Raw genomic sequence first — 8,925 nt, 5'->3', positions numbered from 1 at the left:
TATATATGTGTGTGTATACATTCATTTTATATTTTGTTTCCACTTTCATTTTCTACCATACCATTTTTATCTCTAAAGTATTCAAACTTAACTCTAGAGAGAGGTTTGGTGAAGGTGTTCATTGTTTTCTCTTCTATACTTATATATCTTATTTTGATAAAATTCCTTTTTTCCATGTCTCTTATATAGTGATACTTAATCTCCACATGTTTTTTTTGTGTCATGAAGCATAGGATTAACATAATTTTTAAAAAAACTTTTATTATGGCAATGAATGACTATGGACTCTGAGGGTTTTCTAAATAGTCTTGTAAGAATTTTTCAGAGCCAAACTATTTCTTGAGCTCTTAGACATAATGCAATGTATTTGGCTTCTATCAAGCTTTGTTCTATGGAAGATTTCTTTCTACTAAACAAAAAAATCATGACAGAACCTAAACTACAACAATATCCTGAGGTCCTCTTTCAATTAGTTACACAACCTTTCCAAACAAAAAATATGAAACCATGAAATTGCAAGTCCATATTAGATGAATATTTAAAACCATTTCTAATTATGCCTTGTACATTACTCAAAATGTGTTTTTATACAACTATATGTATTTTCATTGGTTTACACATAAATTGGTTGAGGGAGCTTAATGAATAACAAATATATGGTTTACTTTTCATTAGATACATCAAGGATGAATTTATTTGACTATAAAGAGTAGAATAACCAATTCTAAATTTGGTGCAACTTATTTTAATTTATGTAGGTTTGTTTCCATGGGTGTAGAAATGGATTTGCAATCTATCATTCCAAGTTTTCTATAACATATCTATAATGTATTTTCCTTGATTTATTATTATATTTTAAGGTTTTCTTCATACTTCTAATTCAAAAAAGTAGTGTAATAATCCAAGATCCTTCATCTCAAATTTAGACATGAGCTTTTTACACTGGATAATGAGGTGATCTTCTCCAGTGATTAGTAGATCATCAACACAAAGTACTAAAATTAAAGTTTCTCTATCAGTTATTTTGAAGTACAAGTTTGGATTTGCATCATTATCAGGGAAGCCTAAACTTATAAGGTTAGAGTCAATCCTTTCATACAAAGCTCAAGGGGCTTTCTTGAGTCTGTAGAATAACTTATTTAGTATGTAGAAATGAGTTTCATTTTCTTCCACAATGAACCCTTCATGTTGTTTGACATATTATTCTTCCTTAATTACATCATTAATAAATATATTTTTGTTACATTTAATTGGTGAATCTTCCATCCTTTGGATGCACCAATAGAAATGATGATTCTAATAGAAGTGTATTGAGAAAAAAGAGAAAAAAATATTCATAGTCAATCCATTCTTTTTATGAGAGTCCTCTAGCCATAAATCTAGCTTTATATTTCTCAATACTTCCACCAACAACATGCTTGACAAGAAAATCCATTTAGAATAAACAACTCACTGTCCTTTTGTTCTAGGTATTATGTCAAAAAATTATTTTTTAATTGTGATTAGTACTCTTCATTTATTGCATCTTTCCAAACTGAATGACTAATGACTTCTTCAACACTAGTGGGCTCTTAGTTGAAAATTTGACTCATTAATGCAACATAGTCATTGAAAAAGTATGTTGTTCCTTACTTTACCTAACTTTCCCTTTAGATGCTCCAAAAATTTAAGCCTCTTGAATAGTTTTTCTTGTCCATAGTGGGTTTTTTTTGTTTACAACATCGTCTCTAGGCCCATTGGTTGGATCCAATGGTTACACATTTTCTATAAGTTCATAATGCCCCCTCTAAATCTTTGGAGTATAATCTTCATCCATATTTTTGTGGATGTTCTTGATTTTCATCATCAATCTCAGAAGTGCCTTTCAATTTTCTAATGGAGTCATCTTCTTCAAATGTCACATCTCTACTTTACTTGAAATTGATTCTATCATAGTTTTGTATATTCTATAGGATTTGGATGTTTCATTGTATCATAAGAATATTCCCTTCTTTTTAGAAAGTTTTTATTTAGTTATTTTATCTTTGGGTATATGTACATAAAATGGATACACAAAGATTCTTAGATGACTTACATCTAGCTTTTATCTTGTGAATGTTTCTTTTGGTGTTTTAATATCCAATATCCAAAAAGGGATTCTATTTTGTATATAAATTGCAATTCTAGAAGCTTCTACCCAAATTGAAATTAGAAGATTTTGATTGTGAAGCATGACTTTGACTTCTTCCACATTAGTTCTATTTTTTCTTTTAGACACTGCATTGTGTTGAGGATTTTATGGGATATATAGCTCCCCCTTAATCCTTAATTCAATGTAGTAATTATGAAAATTTGTTAAGATGTATTTTCTTCCAATATCAATTCTTAGGATTTTGATTTTATTTTCTCATAGATTCTTGACTAGTTCTTTGAATTCATTAAAGTTCATAAGTACTTCATGAGATTATTTATTTTTAACAAAATAGATCCACATATTTCTAAAGTAATCATTTAAAAAGATAATATAATACAAGAAACTGCTAAAGGAGGCATTGGCCACTAGACCACACAAATATGAATAAATGACCTCTAAAATACATTTTAATCTATTTCACTACTATTGAAGGACCCTTAAGTGATCTAACCTAATGCACATGTACTTTTCAAGTTCATTGGTACTCAAGGGTAACTTTTTTGAATACCTATAACCATCTTCTTTGTAAGAGGTAGTGCACTAAAGTATAGATGACCCAATATTCTATGCCAAACTTCATAAGTACTTGGCGAGTAATGAACTAAGGCTTGAAAGGGGTGAGTAAAAGCTCTACAAAGATGTCCATGACATACTCCAATGACTTTACTTGTCTTTATGTTAGAGATCTTTGTTCATGCAAGAAGTTGAATACCTTTTAATGTAATATAATATCCCTCATCTTCCAAGATTAAGATCAGGACAAGATTTCTTTCGAATCATAAAATGAATAAATACAATATTCAATTGTAAGGAAATGTTAGGATTTAACCATGGATAGAAATAAAAATTACATGCAAATATAAACAATATCAAAAAATAATAGATCACACAGAAGAGAACACAAGGCACCAAGGTTTAACATGGTTCACCCAATCCTTGGGCTATGTCCACCAAATAGCAAGTCCAATATTACTATGATCTAGTGACTAAAAATTGATTACAATCTATAATCGCTTATAGCTCAATACCGTTGCAAGAAGAAATTTTTGCATCACACCTTATAAAACAATCCCTAACCCCAAGCCCTTTTATACAAGTATGCCACTTTAGGTTAAAATTAGTTACAACATGTCAATCATAAATTGGTGAATAACTAATAGCTAATTGGTGAATAGTAGCCCAATTTTTTTTAGGGTGATACCCTGAATGCTAAAGAATTTATGAAGTATGTATAGTACTTCCCTAACCAATCACCACAAACTAACAATCTCCCACTTGGGGACTGATCAGACTCCACACTAGACAACAATCTCCCACTTGGAGATTGATCATGTCGCAATATCACTACCACATGGGGCTCCCACTAGATCAAACCACCCTGGACTCTATTGTTCTTTTATTTTTTTTAGTCTAAAAGATCAACCAAAGCTAAAGAGGAATTCAACTTCTCCCTTGTCACTACCTTTGTAAACATATCTACTGGATTGTCATCTATATGTATCTTTTCTAGCTTTAACTATCCATCATCCATAACTAACTGAATGAAATGGTACCGCAATTGTATGTGTTTTGTCTTTGAATGCAGAGCATAATTCTTTGCAAGATGAATAGCACTCTAATTATCTGTAAACAAACAATTATCCCTTGGAGGGTGTCCCAATTCTTCCAAGAAGAAATGAAGCCATATCATCTCTTTGGCTGCCTCTATAGTAATAATATACCCTGCCTCTATAGTGGATAAAGCATTAACCTTATGTAACCTAGAAACCTAACTCACTGTTGCCCCACCAATAGTAAATACATAACCTATAGTACTTTGCTTGGTATTAATATCTCCTACCAAATTTGAGTCAACATAACCTTGTAAAGAAATAGTAGAGCCCCCAAAGTGTAAACACTAACTGGATGTTCCTCTCAAACATCTGAGAATCTATTTAACTACATTCCAATGCTCAATTCCTGGATGACTCATATACCTACTAATGATTCCCACTACATGTGCAATATTCATCCTTGTATATACCATAGCATACATCAAGCTTCCTATAGTTGAAGCATAGGGTACCTTGGACATATTGTCCTCATCATCTTGTGTCTTGGGACACATCTCCTTAGTCAACTTCAAATGACCAAGTAAAGGTGTGCTGACAGCTTCAACGTTCTCCATAGAGAAACATTACAACACCTTCTCAACATAATTTGCCTGAGATAGCATCAATTTCTTATTCTTCCTATCTCTGAGAATCTTCATACCAAGGATTTTTTTCGTTGTCCCCAAATCCTTCATAGAAAATGCATGTGCTAAAGGGTATATCAACCCCTTAATGTGATCCATGTTAGACCCAACTACAATAATATCATCAACATATAAACATAAAATAATATAGCTATCACCATCCAACCTCTTAAAATAAACACAATGATCTGAATGATACCAACTATAGCCATGCTCATGCATAAAACTGTCAAATTTTAGATACCATTGCCGAGGTGCTTGCTTCAAGCCATATAAACTTATCTTCAATCTACACACTAAGTTCTCCTTACCTTTGACCTCAAATCCCTATGGCTAAGCCATATATATCTATTCATCCAAATCACCATGAAGTAAGTTTGTTTTAACATCAAGCTACTCCAATGCAAATCTTTAGTAGCCACAATACTTACAATAGTACAAATAGAAGTTATTTTAACAACATGAGAGAATATCTCATCAAAATCAATCTCTATTTTCTATGCAAATCCTTTTACAAATAACCTAGCTTTATATCTTTTCTTACCTCTATCCTCTTCTTTCAACCTGTAAACCCAATTATTCTATAAAGCCCTTTTACCTACAGGAAACTTGCATAAATCCCATTTCTTATTTTTAGAAAAGAGTCCATTTCATCTTTCATTGTAGACTCCCACTAAATCTCATTATCCACCTACACAGCTTCATCATAACATTCAAGTTCACTAGCATCGGTTAGTAAAATAGAATACAAAGAAGGGGAAAATATTTCTAGAGGTCTACTTATCCTTGTTGACTATCTAACATTCACTGGGGTGTGTGGTATTTCTTGTTGTGGTTATTGCACATCATGAGGAATTACTCAAACATCATCTTTTGGAGTATCATTTAGCACTACATAATCATCTTCTTTCTTCTCATGTTGCTGCAACAAATATTTGTACAACACTTTCTCATTCCTTCTTCTTAAAATTTTATGATTTTCAAAATCACAAAGCTTATAACCAAATTTAGCAATGCCATATCCAAAAAATACACATTTCTTTGACTTGGCTTCTATCTTGGTTCTATTTTTAGAATCTATATGAGAAAATGCTTCACAACCGAAGGTTTTGAGAAAAGAATAACTTATCTTCTTACTAGTCCATGCTTCCTCTATAATACCACAACCTAAAAGAGTAGAGGGACCTCTATTAATCAAATATACAATAGTATTAATAGGCTTTGCCCACATTTTTAAGAGCATCCCAGCATGCAACCTCATGCTCCTTGCACACTCCATTATAGTCATGTTCATGTGTTCAACCACTCCATTTTCCTATGGAGTCCTTGGAAAAATTTTCTATCTATGAATACCATTAGTGGAGAAATAATCTTCAAATTTATGACTACAATACTCACCACCATTATCAGATCTAAGACATTTTAGTTTCTGATTGGTCTCATTTTCAACCAAGCATTTCCATTTCTTAAAAGTTCAAAATATATCATATTTTTGTCTAAGGAAATAAACCCATACTTTTCTAGTTGCATCATCAATAGATGTAGCATAATAATGAGAGCCACCTAGGGTAGATACCTGAGCTGGTCCCCGTACATCTATATACATAAGCTCTAATTTATCCATTTTATTTTCCTTCCCAATCTTCACAAAACTCACTCTCTTTTATTTTCCATATATACAACTTTCATAGAAACCCATATTAACTCATTTTAGATCTGGTAATACTTTATTTGAATGAAGTACTTTCATACCTTTCTCACTCATGTGCCCAAGTATATTGTGTCACAGTGTTGTATCAAAATATACAGTAGCTATTTGTTCTCCTTGCAACCACAACAACTATTCTTGAACATTCATGTTTCTCTGAAACAATTAAAGTAGAAGGAACAATATGACTTGTACAAAGATATAAGGTGGCTACTTTCACACCTTTTGTTACTACAAGGGAACCTTTTGAAACCTTCCAATTTTTATCATTAAAAGTAACTACACAACCCTCATCACCGAGTTGCCTTGCTGAAATTAAATTCCTACTTAGCTTTGGAACATGTCTTACCTCATGTAGTAGATAATGATTCCCATTCTACAACTTAATCTTAAACTATCCCTTTCCAACAATTTGACAGGGCTCATTATCCCCAAATAAACAAGCCCAAAATCCCCTTGGACATAGTCAATGAAATAACCTCTATGAGGTGTAGCATGAAATGAAGAACTAGAATCTAAAACCCACATAATCAACACTTTCTAAAGACAAAAGCAAAGTATCCTCTTCAAATTTGTTACTTACCACATTTTCCTCCTTGTTCCCTTCTAGTTTATCTCCTTCATTGTTCTTTTGATTCCAACAATGTTTCTTCTTATGCCCTATTTTACCAAAGTACCAACAATCTCTTGGTCCTATAGATTGAGACCTCTTCTCCTTTGACTTTCCTCTTGAATTCCTACAATTTTCAATATTATTTCCTCTTTCAATTGTTCTACCTCTGCTTTGTGCATTCAAAGCACTTCCTAATGTAGATCCACCTGAGGTTTTCCTATGAGTTTCCTCACTAAAAATAACACTAATCACATCATCATATTTTAGGTAATTAGATCCAAAAATAGAATTACTCACAACCATTAACAAGTCATTCCTGCTTTTAGGAAAAGAACACGAAATCAAGAGAGCCCTAATTTCTTCATCAAAATTAATACCTATAGAAGATAACTGACTAGTAATAGTATTAAAATGATTTAAATTATATGCAATAGATCCACCTTTTTCCATTTTCAAATTAAATAAACACTTCATGAGAAATACCTTATTTGAAGCAGAGGGCTTTTCATACAATTTTGCTAGGGTTTCCATCAACTCTTCCATCATCTTTACTTTTGTAATGGTAAATGTCATTGATGGTGCCAAGCATAATCAAATGCTTCCAAGTGCCTTTCTGTCTAAAATTTCTCATTCCTCATTTGTCATAGTTCCCTGGTTTTTAGTTTTTCCTTCCAATGGCTTCCATAAATCCTTCTGATAGAGATAGTGCTCCATTTGCATCTTCCATAACTAAAAGTTCTAACCATTAAACTTATCAACCCTTGGCTTACCCTCGTGTTTCATTGCTCACACTCAACCATGAGATGTTCCTACAAAGGATTACTAAAAAACAACTAGGCTCTTTTACCACTTGTTAGGATTTAACCACAAACAAAAATAAAAATTACATGAAAATATAAATAATATTAGAAAATAATAGATCACACAAAAGAGAACACAAGACACCAAGGTTTAATGTGGTTCACCCAACCCATGGGATACATCCACCAAATAGCAAGTCCAATATTATTATGATCTAGTGATTACAATCTGCTTACAATCTGTAATCCCTTACAACTCAATACTGCCACAAGAAGTAATTGTTGCATCACACCTTATAAAACAATCCCTAATCCTAAGCCCTTTTATATAAGTTTTTTTTTTCACTTTAGGGTTAAAATTAGTTATAACATGTCAGTCATAAATTGGCAAATAAATAATAGCCAATTGGCAAATAGTAGCTCAAGATTTTTTTATGTACACTACTTCCCTGACCAATCACCACAAACTAATAGGAAATGCCCAATTCCTTCAATATAATAACTAGAGTCATCTCCAATGGTTACTTGAAGAAAAGAATTGTTTTGTAGCAATTCTTTCAAATATCTTCTAAATCCAACCATATATTGAGATGCACTACTGTCTATTATCCATGTGTTATCATCACTGCGACGTGACTTGAAAGGGTTGAGTAGAATAAAAAACCATTGCAATTTTGTTGCTAGTGTTTTTAATTTTGTATATGTGATCTAATTTCATGATCATTTTTCTAGTAGTATTAAGTTTTACAATGATTGGCACAATTTGATCTTTAACAAATTCTACAATTATTCACTTTTCTTTAGTGCTATTTTTCTTTAACTATGATAATTCAAATTCATTTTTAGGTAAATTATTATTTTCCAGTAGAAATAAATTTAAATCATTTTCTTCTAAGTCCATTATTGTTCTAAACTTCCAAGCTATTAAATTTCAGGCATCATCTAGCCTATCTTCAACCTTTAATCCATTCACCATTTTGAAAATAGAGAGTTTGAAGAGTAAATGAGATCAAATATTTTATTTAACGTAATACATGTCTAATTATGATCTTTTTAAATCTGCTCTGATACCATGTTAAATTTTATATCAAACTATTAACAATATTGAATGTTATATGTATACTAGTTCCCACTTTTTATAAGAGAAAATTTATATTTGCATAAAAATAAGAAATCTAAATTTAATGAGTCACTATCTATATTAATGACTCTAATGTTGTATTCCAATTAACATTAATATATTGAGTGGAAGGTTCAATGTTAGATGAGACAACTTTGTCTTATTACCAATTGTACTATCATATGGAGTTGCAAGAAAATTATCATTTGTTGATTGTTGATTTCCTTTTTTCAAAAATGTAATGTACTGATACAAATTCTCAAATTTAAAAGTCA

Source organism: Cupressus sempervirens, chromosome 10 (assembly GCF_028749045.1).
Source record: "Cupressus sempervirens isolate cs-2001-9-10 chromosome 10, ASM2874904v1, whole genome shotgun sequence".
In the NCBI taxonomy this organism is placed as follows: Eukaryota; Viridiplantae; Streptophyta; class Pinopsida; order Cupressales; family Cupressaceae; genus Cupressus; species Cupressus sempervirens.
Note: the sequence above shows the minus strand (reverse complement) of the source record.